The sequence below is a fragment of the Cavia porcellus genome, unplaced genomic scaffold (genome assembly GCF_034190915.1).
Source record: "Cavia porcellus strain 051 isolate PalLab524CR breed Dunkin Hartley unplaced genomic scaffold, mCavPor4.1 scaffold_15, whole genome shotgun sequence".
Classification (NCBI taxonomy): Eukaryota; Metazoa; Chordata; class Mammalia; order Rodentia; family Caviidae; genus Cavia; species Cavia porcellus.
In genome coordinates this window covers 9,022,196-9,033,223 of record NW_026947498.1, presented here as the reverse complement: position 1 = coordinate 9,033,223, position 11,028 = coordinate 9,022,196, and the positions used below count along the sequence as shown (strand labels likewise).

The window sequence follows — 11,028 nt, the reverse complement described above, 5'->3', positions numbered from 1 at the left end:
ATTTAATGTTTGACTTCTGATTATCAGCCTTGATTTGGTACGATTCTTTCCTATCATGCTGTCCCTCCCTTTGGGAATGGGGATATTTAGCCTGTGCCATTGTACATTGAGATTATACAACTTACTTTTTAAACAGATTTTCTATAGAGTTTGACTTGAAGCTCAGAAGAGACTTGGAATTTGGGGAAATCCTTAAATTACTGAGATTTTGGAGATTACTGCATTTTCAGTCATATGCAGAATAAATGAATTATATTAGGCAGAATTATGAATGTGCTATTTTGTCTTGGAGATTACGTATGGTTTAAGCAGATGTGTTTGGGTGCGAAGTTAGCAAGAGAAGGCTTATACCATTAATCCAGATGTTTCACTTTCATTGGATTAAGAAAAGTCCAGTAGATTAGTGAAGCGTGCTCACAGGCATGGCTGGCTGAGTCCTGGAGGTGTCACATGAGGCAGCACATACGGTCCCTAGCCCATTCCCTTCCAGTGCTATTACCCTGCTTTGCTTCTTGGCTGCCATGGGGTAAGCATCTTTGACCTGTCAGGGCCTTCTGGGATGCTACTTCCACCTGGGAACCGGCTATACAAAGTCTGAACCCTCAGAAACACCGTAAACAAAATTAACCCTTTCCTTCTTTCTAATGTGAGTGTTAAGCATTTTATCCCAGCAATGGGAAAGCTGAAAAATACAGGGATTCTACAGCTGTTTCAAATATACAGAAAAGAATCAGTAAATTCAAAGACGACTTGAAATTAATTAAAGTAAATTGCAACTAAATTGTAAAACTGAAAGAAGTAAAGCCCCATAGGGGAGCTAAGTTACATGGTCAAACAAACAAAAAAAATACATGTATCCCAGTGTCTTCAGGAGGAGAAGACAAAGAGAAAGGAAAAGAAAGTTTATTTACATATATAATGGGTGAAAACTTTCCAGATTAACAAAACACCAAAACCCCTAACAAAAATTATCCAGGGACACACTATAAGCAAGTTGTGATGAGTTTAAAGCAAAGAGATAGTTTTTAAAAGCATCAAGCAAAAAATATCGCTCACATGTGGTGGAAGTGTCTTAAGGCTGTCAGTAGATTTCTCAGCAGAATCCTTGCAGACAAGGTGGAAGCAGGACGATGTAGCCAAAGTTCAGAAAGAAAGCAGCCATGCCAACTAAAAATACTCTAGCCAGCACAGCTGCCAATCAAAAATAGGGGACCACATTTCCACAAAGGCAAGAGTTACAGGAGCAAATCATCATTAGAGCTCCCTCTCAAAAGATGCTTGAAGAAGCTTCTTCAAGTTGAAAAAAAAGACAAATATAAAGAACAATATGAAAATATATAAAACTCACTGGTAAAGACAAAAGCATAATCACAGTCAGAATAGTGTAATATCATAACAATGGTTTACAAATAATTTAAAACTCTAGTATAAAAGTTAAAAGACAAAAATATTGAAAACAATTATATCTATATAAATTTAACGGGTGTACAGTATAAAGGGCTTCAAAGTGTGGCAAAACATAACTTTCAGGGTGGGGAGAAGTAAAATTGCAGTTTTCAGTGCAATCAAAGGTAATTTGTTATCAGCATGGAACAAACTGCTATAACTGTGACATCTATTCAAACTGCATAGGAACCACAAGGAAACGGCTACAGTGGGTAAACTAAAGCTGAGAATAAAGCACCAAAGTACAGCACGACCAAAAATATAAAACCAGCAAAGCACAAAGAAGAATATCAGGAGGAGACAGGAACAAAGAAACTCTTAAAACAGTCTAAAAAATGAACAACATCAGTAATAGTAAGTCCTCACCAATCAATAATTGCTTATAAATGAATTTATTTCTCAAATCAAAAGTCACAGAGTGAATGAATGCATAAAATGCCAAAATCCAACAACATGCAATCATACTTTGATACTCAACTGCTTTGACATTCATTGAATTTGGAGCTCAGTATATTTTGACATGAAAATTTTGTCCTAGTTTTATATCTTTTCGCACTGCTCACGCAAGCCAGAGCTTGTCTGTGTTGTTTGCCGCATGACTCATTACACTCCCAAGCTAGAACTATTTCTTTAGTGATTCTCATTTTTTGTACTCATCGTGCCTCCAGAAACAATTAACAAGTAGTACAGAGGTAGCATTGTATTGCTTACAAGTTACTCGCTTTGTCTTTAAAGACACACATAGCTAGAAAGTGAAAGGGGAGAAGGAAGGATATCCCATGCAGACACTCACCAAAGAGAGCAGGGGGAGTACATTTACAACAAACAAAACAGACTCAGTGAAAATCTCAAAACTTATCATAAAAGACAAAATCATTACATGATGATAAACAGTCCATTCATCTAGAGGATATAACAGTTATATATCTTCCAATTGTTGGAGCACCTACATATATAACAGAAATGAGGGGGAAAACAGACAGCAGTACAATTAACAGTCCACTTCAATACCCCACTTTGAGTAAGATACAATGACTTTTACAGAAAGTTAACAAAAACAGAGAATGTAAATAGTGCTGTACACTAAATAGACATAACATAACAGATACAGGACTTTACATCCACCAACAGAACATACCAAGTGCACATGGAAAATTCTCCAAGGTGCATCATATGTAATAACCACAAAATGTGTCTTAACAAATTTGTAAAACTTAAAATGTATCAAGTATCCTTTCCAGCCAAATGGAATGAAACTAGAAATTGGTAACAAGAGTAAAATTTGAAAACTCACAAACACATAGAAATTAAACAACACACTATTGACAGCAAAATCAATATAGGAATCAAAATGGATCTTCAGGCAAAAATGGAAACATGATGCACCAAAATTTGGGATGCAACAAAACCAGTTCAAAGAGAGGATTCTATAGCAATATGGTCATACATTCAGAATAATGAGAAATGTATTTCAAATAAATAACTTATTTTTACATCCAAAGGAATCAGAAAAAAGAGAAATTCTTTCCTCCAGTTAGTACAGAGAAAAATATGGTAAAGATTAGAAAAGAAATAAATAAGATAAAGACTTGAAAACCTATTTTAAAGATTAATACATCAATTTTTTTAAACAAAACAAAACAAGAAAAAAGCAAGCCAAGCTTTTAACTAGATGTAGGAAAAAAAGAAATATGATTCAATTAAATAAGAATTATAATTGAAGAAAGACATTACAACTATGTCACAGAAACACAAAGAATCATAAGAAATCTATGAAAATATGTAAATTAAATGATCTAGAAATGGAAACATTCCTAGAAACATACAATTCACCAAGACTGAAGCAAATAGCTCACTGACCCAAGGAATGAAATCTTCTCAGGTACCAAGATACGGAGATTTATAAAATATAAATGTGCTAAAGGAAGGAGTTGGTCATTATTTCTGTCAATGTGAGGAAAATCTTCACGAAACAGTGACTTTTGGTATATAACTTAAAGGAGGAGTTTATCAAAAGGAGAAAAATGAAGGAAAGTTGAAGGAGCTGGGGGAAAACGGAGAATTGGGAAATACCTGGAAAGTGGAGCAAAGTATGGGTATGATTATGATTATGATTTGTGTCTAGATGTCCCCCAAGGCTCCTGCAGTCGTGGAGGCAGCAGAGTCTAGTGTTTATGATTGGTTCCTTGTCCAGCACTGGGATTGGTGGTGTGAGTGCTGCATCCGCCCAGGGGCGGAGCCAGCAAACAATATAAGGGAGGGAAGGCTTGTGTGTTTTCCCCTTTTCCCCCTTTCACTCTTGTCATTTGCTGCTGCCATTAAAAGCTGCCCCTCAGCCTCCTCACGTGCCTTGGAGCCAGCTGAGTATGGACTGAAACCTCCAAAAAGCTGTAAGCTAAATAAACCTTCCCTTCCCTAATTTTGGGCATCAGGTATTTTGTCTCAGCAATGAGAAAAAAGTAACCAAGATAGGTAGCAAATCAGAAAACAGCACAGAAATGAAAGCAATGCATAAAGAAGTGCTTGGGTGGAGATGAACAAATGTGGAATCTGGAGTTTCACAGTCAGGTGCACAAGGCATGGGAAAAGAAAAAGAAAATGAAGCTGCAGCCTCTGGCGCATGGAGCAATGCGGGCAAAACTCAGATTTCAGCAGGCTCCACCCCCAGGCAGTACGGCTTCCTGTGTGCATCTGTCCACCTGTTCCACACTGCAACAAGACACCAGTGGCTGTGTGCTCCGGAGAGGAGGTCAGCTTACTCACAGCTCTGGTGGCCACGAGCCTGGCACCTGCCTACTGGTGAGCTCTCCCTCCCGCTCTCCCTCCCACAAGGCAGGAGAGCAACCAACCGCACACAGAGGGAGCCATATCTACGGTGGCCTTCAGGGCTCCACCATCCTCACATGGCCACGCTAGGGTCCTGGCTTCCAGCACATGAACCTTCTGGGGACAAACCACATCCTGCCACAGTGAGTTTGTTTAGGGAAGGAAGTAATTGCAGCCTGTCACAGATGAAAATATTGCTCCCGGCTCCTTACCAGTCCTCAAATTAATGAGTCAAAAACGCTTTACATCTCTAGCATAAGTCCTCCACTTGAAGGAATGTGGTAATGAAGTTGAGCTTCTCCCAGAATTAAGGAAGTCAGACACCTGCACAATCCTAGTCCGACAAACTCTAGATCAAGGTTTGCTTCCAAGGACAGGAGGGAGAGATGCGCCCTGCGGCGGAGGTGAGGCACAGGCAGAGCTGAGCTTCGGGATGTGTGGGAGGGAGGGACGCTGCTGTGGAAATAATTTTGGAATCCTCTTACAAGAATAAACAATGACCTCTAGTCCTAAGACAAATACCAGCTTTTCTGAAGGGAAAGAAGCTCTTAGAATGCAGACCTGGCCACGGATGCTGCCTCGGAGGGTGAGTGACAGTGACTGGAGCCTGGGATCAGCCCCCCTGCCAGGCCACGTTCTAATTGCGCCACCTGGCAGACCCGAACTAGGGCAGCACCGCCGGCGTCTCTGGCCCTCAGGGCATTTTAATTGCTTGTGCTGACATCATCTGAGGCCTCTGGTCTGGTTCGGAGTCCTTTTATAACGATCCTCTCTGTTCACAAATCAGATACAAAGGAGAAAAGTCAGCCTCAGTGTCTTCCCGCCCCCAGCCTGCTGTATATTTTACAGATGTTTGGTATTTAAATTGTGATGAGGGCGAGATGAAGACAGACCACAGACAGAGGGGAGGGTGCAGACAGGAACTCGTTCGGAGTAAGTGTGTCCACCAGAAGGTGGGGGGAGGCTCTCGGGAGCATCCAGGGTCGGGAGCATCCAGGGTCAGGAGCAGGCGCGTGCAGCACCTCTGCCAGCTGTTGGCTGGCAGCCAGCATTCAGAGGACAAAATGGCTTCGTGTGCACAGCAAGCGGTGCTGGAGCCGGGCAGGGAGCTCCTCGCTGAAACCACCGTGCGGTGTTTGCACTTCCGGCTGCAGCCTCCCACAGCCGCCCGCTTGCTGTCCGGCAGAGGCAGGGCTTTGCCTGTGCGTGCGCCAGCGTGTGTGTGCGTGTGCGTGTGCCTGTGCGCGCACACAAGCCTCCTCTGTTCTCTGCAGCAGGCTGCAGGCTGGGAAAGCAGACACACTCCTGTCCCACCTGCTGGCAGCTCCCTGAAATGCAGGATGCACCTGGCAAATATGTAGCCTTTCACGGCTTCCTCCAAATTCCACGCCTCTCTCTCTCATGGGGAAGGCTGAATGTGGCCCGGGAACAACTGCGAGGGGGAGACTAACATGATCCGGTATCTGTTAAAATGCGTCTGTAGCTCAGGTGGCACATCTGGGTTATACACAGGAACAGAGTTAGAGGGTGGATGGAAAAGGACAGGCACAGGTGACTTCTACCTGCAGCTTCTTTTGTATTAAATGTATTGGTCTATTTTTGGCAAACATGCATCAGTTGTACACAGCAGTGGGTTCCATGTGCTGTTTCCACACGTGCATGTGGTGTGCACTGATCAGATCCGGATTCCTTTGACCACAGTGTCCCTGAGCACCCGCCTACCGTCAGCTGTCACCATTCTGCACTCGTGGTGACTGAGCTCCCACATGGAGAGAGAACTTTGCTCTCCTGCACCATATACTTTGCTGTCAATGACTTGCTATCAGCACTGCTTTCGTGCAGAATAATCATCCCACTGTGTGCGCTCACCACGCTTCCTTATCCATTCACCATGGTGGACACCCAGGTTGACTCCGTGCTATGGGTATGCTGATTTTACCGCCTTTCAATCCACACCTGGCAGTGGGTGCTCCAGACTGTAGGGCCTTGAGGGACTTCCCTCTAGCCCTCCATGGTGGTTGTGCTAACTCACATTCCCTCTGAGATGCATGAGAAGTCATTTCCTGCATCCTCCCTAGAATGCTGGGGTTGTTACTTTTTTACTTTGATTTCTCTTCCTTTTTTAACAGGACTTTTGTCCACCGCTATTTTGAATACTGTATTCTACCAAGTCCAGAAGTAACTGTGCTTTCTCCAGAATGGCCACACAAAGAGCTCCATGGCTACCCAGGGAGGTAAAAGTTCTTCTGTCCAAATATCTCTTGGGCTGTGGACACTGACAGAGGCATCAGACAGAGCAGCCCCCTGACTCCTCAGCCCCCCAGGGCAGCAGCTGTGCCTCCTAAAACACCAGAGCCAGGGGCATGGGAGAAGGCGCGAAGGGCCAGATGCTGCACTTCTCACGCTGACCACTGGATCATGGGCCAGACAGGTGAGTTGTGGGTCATCTGAATTTCCCTGGTGAACTGAGCCAATCTTGAGTCCCTTGTCCTGACCGTGGAGTAGTTGACGATAGCTGTTCAGAGGAGAGGACACAGCCAGGACAACTCACAGGCAGAATCAGTCACCTTGACTCCACCAGCCAGTCGTCCTCCAACCAGAAGTACTCAAAGGGGCCAATAAAACCTGACAGAATGGCACATCAGAGGCAGGAACCACACTTCTCATTCTATTACAGTGTAAGAAGAAAAAAAAGGGGACTGTGAGGACCTGGGGAAAGGGCAGTTGGGTCAGAAGGGAACATCTTCAGTAAACAGCCAGAGACTCTCAGCCCTCATCACAGACCAGCAAAACCTCCACGTCACAAGGGAACAGCAGCCTTCAAGGGGAAAGATGGTGATCATCTCCCTCTGGAGAAAATCCCTCCGCCCCCACAATGGGGGCAGAGGTGCAGCCACCTCACCCCGCAGCATGTGGGTGCAGGAGGAGCCTCTGCTGGGCCCCTGAGAAGCTCTCTGAAGCCCTGACCTCTGGTGACTTCCTGCGTCTGCCCAAGCAGAGATGTGAGCAGCAGGTTCGGGGCTGGAGCTCCCCTCTTCTTGGGAAAGGCATCATTCTGCCGGTTTTCAGCCTCTCCCACTTCTGTAGGAACCCCCAGTTGCATGGAAATGTAGCTATTCCCTCCTGCCTCAGCCTCCTTCAGGGACCTCCTGCCACTGGAGTCAATCTCCACCTGCAGTCAGGGCAGCACAGTCCCCTGGGGGCTCAGCAGAGGGAATCTGCCTCAGCAGCAACTGGGCTTCACCAGCTGACCAGATCTGGCCTTTCCGTGCTTGCCACAGGACAGTCATGCAGGCCGTCTCTCTGTGCCGACACTCTCAGAGAAGCTGGAATTCAGCTGTGATCGTTAATCATGAGGTCATCTTGACTTGGATTAAGAACCATCTAGCAGAACAGTAAAGTTCTGGGTGGGGCTGTGGGTGACTGACATACATACAGGCCAGCAAACTCAGAGGTGAAGACTCACCCTGAATGTGGATGCTCCCAGCCAATAAGCTGGTGTGCTGGGCAGAATAAAAAGGGAAAGAAGGAAGTCTTTCTCTTCTGATCCTGCAAGCCTAAGTACTAAACCCCTTTGTATAATTATTGTATATGGATTCTGTTCCCCAGAGAGTCATAGCTAATACCCAGCCTCTTCCTGGCCACACCTCCCTCCTGCCTCCCTCCCTGGCCAGTGCCACCCCTGTGGTGGGCTCTGAGGCTATCCCTGCCCACTCTGTTCCTCCTCTGTGCCTTTACACAAGTTTCTTCCAATTAACCTCCCATGTCCCTCATTCCACTTTGCCGGACACTTCCCTGAGGATCAGAAGTTATACCTCCTGCCTGAGGCGGCCAGAGAGTCACCCTGTGCCCAAAGACAAAGCTCTCATCTGCCCTCCAGGCCTGGGGTGCTGAGACCCTGGATTACTCGTTTGTCACAGGGCACAAGTCACAATGGCCAGTGCTCACTCATATTTATGTGCCAAGCACTCCTGTGGCCCCATAGAGAAAGCCACCAAAGTGGTCTCCATCTTTCCTGTGAGAAAACTGGCAGCTCAATGTCACACAGCTCCCAAGGACTGGGAGGAGTCACCCCAGCTCTGGCAATGATCCCACGGTGGTTGCTCACTATAGGAGCAACTATCTCCTATCCATCACTTAGCCCAGGGCCCAGTACCTCCCTGACAGCTGGGAATCAGGATGTGAGCTCCTGAATAGAAACCTATCTGTCATGAGCTCAGTACTTCCCAACCTATAGGGAGAGGTGACTCTGTTACCAGGTAGCTTTGGGCTCAACCTTTGTTTGGTCCTTCGACTGAAAAGTCATTAATTGTGTGGTTGTGTTGAAGGTCCTCTAAGTGCAGATTGAAAGTTTTGTAATGAGCTTTAAGAAGTGTTGGGAGCAGGAGCCAGGGGTCCGGCAGTGAACGGGTGTGGGAAACCACACACTGAAGCTGGACCTCAATCAGTTCCTCATCCTGCAGTGACCTCAGCCTTCTAGACAAAGCATCGCGCTGATATTAACCTGGGAAAAGCTTCATAACATAAACAATAGAAGTTTCTCATGGGCCCAAGAACATGTTTACCTCCTGGGCTGCACAACATAGAAGTTTCTCACGGGCCCAGGAGCATGTTTACCTTTGCTGTGTGCACAAGAAAGTGTCCTGAAGTGACTTGTACTGCTCTTTGTTTTGAAACATTATAAAAACTCTGTAGTCTTTCAATAAATCGCCTTTTGCCTCCTGAGCAACTGGTCTCCCTGTGTCTTCAGTCTCTCGCCTGACTCCTTCCCCGCGCTGGCCGCGGCACCTGGCAAAGAAGCTTTTAATTGCGTTCACAATCATCCGCTATGTGCTGTTTCCAGTATCCCCACTTCAGATCCAGAAGGACAAGAGCGACCTGGTGAAGCTTCAGCACATTCTGTCACGTTAAACAGAAGTCTCAGCTATCGGGATACGCACATGTGTAATCTCGGCTATTTGGGAAGCTAAGGCAGGAAGATCACAAAATCAAGCCCAGTCTCATGACAGCAAGACCTGTGTTTAAAAAAAAAAAAAGGAAAAATTCCCAACATGAATGAGAAGTAGGAAAAAGGAAGAGGAGAAGTTGGGAGCATAAATGAGATCAGAGGAGGGGGAGAAGGTGAGAAAGTGCAGAGCCCCGGCCTTGGAAACAGAAAGAGTAAAGAGGCATCCTCTCTGCGTCTAACTGGGGCTCCACTCCCGCGTTCCAGCCAGCAGGCCTGGCTATGGAACTGTAATTGGCTGCGCGTAGATAGCATCACACGCCGGCCAAAGCAGAACTGAATTTAAATTGCGTTTGAAAGTCTGAGAGTGGAATTCCTCGTGGAGAGTGACTGAAATTGGCTCCTGTCATTGTTTGACCATAATCAATGAATCCGCAAGAAAGAAGCCCCAATAACCCATCCCGGGAAACCAGGCAAAGGCAGAAATGAAACTCAATTCATGTGTTACCCCCCTAAACAGCCCTTTATATCTTCATGGAAGATCTAAAAATAGCTTATGCTGAATGTTGAGCCCTTGTACGCAATGGAGAGAGTCTGTGCATGAAAGCTGGGAACTCATTTATTCTCTGCATTAAAGGCTGCAACAGTAAGAGCACAATTAACAGAAGAGGCCGGTGGGAAATTATGCATGGTACTTTCTGTTTATTGCAGAGAGACTTCATGCTCATAGCTACCGAAAGGCAATTGTGTGCACGCCAGGCAAAGCTCACACGTGGCACCATCCCCTCTGCACGGAAGGCTCTGGAAATGGCTGTGCTGGCAAAAGCAGAAGTAGTGGTCTGAGAGTCCCTCTAAGCCGTTAAGAGTCCTGAATATCATTTCCTCTGGCCACTGCTGCAGGTCAAGTCCACAGCTGTGCATAGCTGTGCTCCGAAAAGCACCAGGTTTAGAACTCATCTGTGGCCATCAGACTCCTCTAGAGGGGACATGACCCGCGGTGGGTCTGAGCAGTTCTGGGGTGCTGCATCAGTTACCTTTCCTCTGATACAATGCCACCGCAAAGAAAAGGAACCCAGAGATTAGTGGACTGAGCTGGGCCCTTGCACCCACATACTATGGCTGACCTTGAGTTCAAAATGTCTGTCTTGCCACAGAAGAAGAGTGACAAAATGTCTCCAAGATGTCTCAGGTCCTGCTACTGGAGACTGCTAAGGGTTTCCCTTAGGATGCCAGTAACAGAGATGTAACAAGGGTCACACTTGTCCCTTGATCCAAGAGTGAGATTTAACATTCCTGCCCCTCCCCATCTCCACATCTTATGAAATTTGTGACTTTTGCAGAGGCCATGTTTGGATGCCAGCTAGGAACCTGGCACACTGGAGTAAGCCACTGCCAGCCAGACAGCATCTGCAGTTCCAAAAACTCAGGGGATCCTCTTTCTGCTCTGTGTCACTTATGAGTGATTTTTTTGTGAGCTGATGAAACTCTTCCTCTTCTTAGAGAAATAAATTGTCACAAAAAAACAAGCCCCTGGCAGTGCTCTGACTGAGCTGGAGAGAGAGGGGCACACTCAGATGGCACAAGTGAGCTATATCCTGAAGAACAGGTGACAGTTCTCCAGAGTCTGGCTCCCTACTAGCCCACAATGAAATTTAGGTGGGAAAAAACTCTGCATCACTGTTTTTGTCCTGAAGAATTTTGGTGTTTATTAAAATCTGAAGATATATCCTTTAAGAATATGAAAGTTCCGTATATCAATCCCATATCTTTATTATATCTAAAATTGCCAAATGTGGCAGTGTGATATTTCT

The 11,028-nt window shown here is 45.7% G+C and overlaps 1 long non-coding RNA gene across 2 annotated transcripts; it reads left to right on the top strand.

Annotated features, from left to right (window-relative positions):
- Positions 1-4,450: 4,450 nt before the first annotated feature.
- On the top strand, positions 4,451-8,997 carry LOC134470447 (uncharacterized). 2 transcript variants are annotated; one of them, XR_010039327.1, is made up of 2 exons: positions 4,451-4,676; positions 6,402-8,997. It is a non-coding gene; the product is annotated as an uncharacterized LOC134470447 (long non-coding RNA). The 2 variants fall into 2 exon arrangements; XR_010039328.1 differs by lacking the exon at positions 4,451-4,676 and adding an exon at positions 4,731-4,858.
- Positions 8,998-11,028: the final 2,031 nt, after the last annotated feature.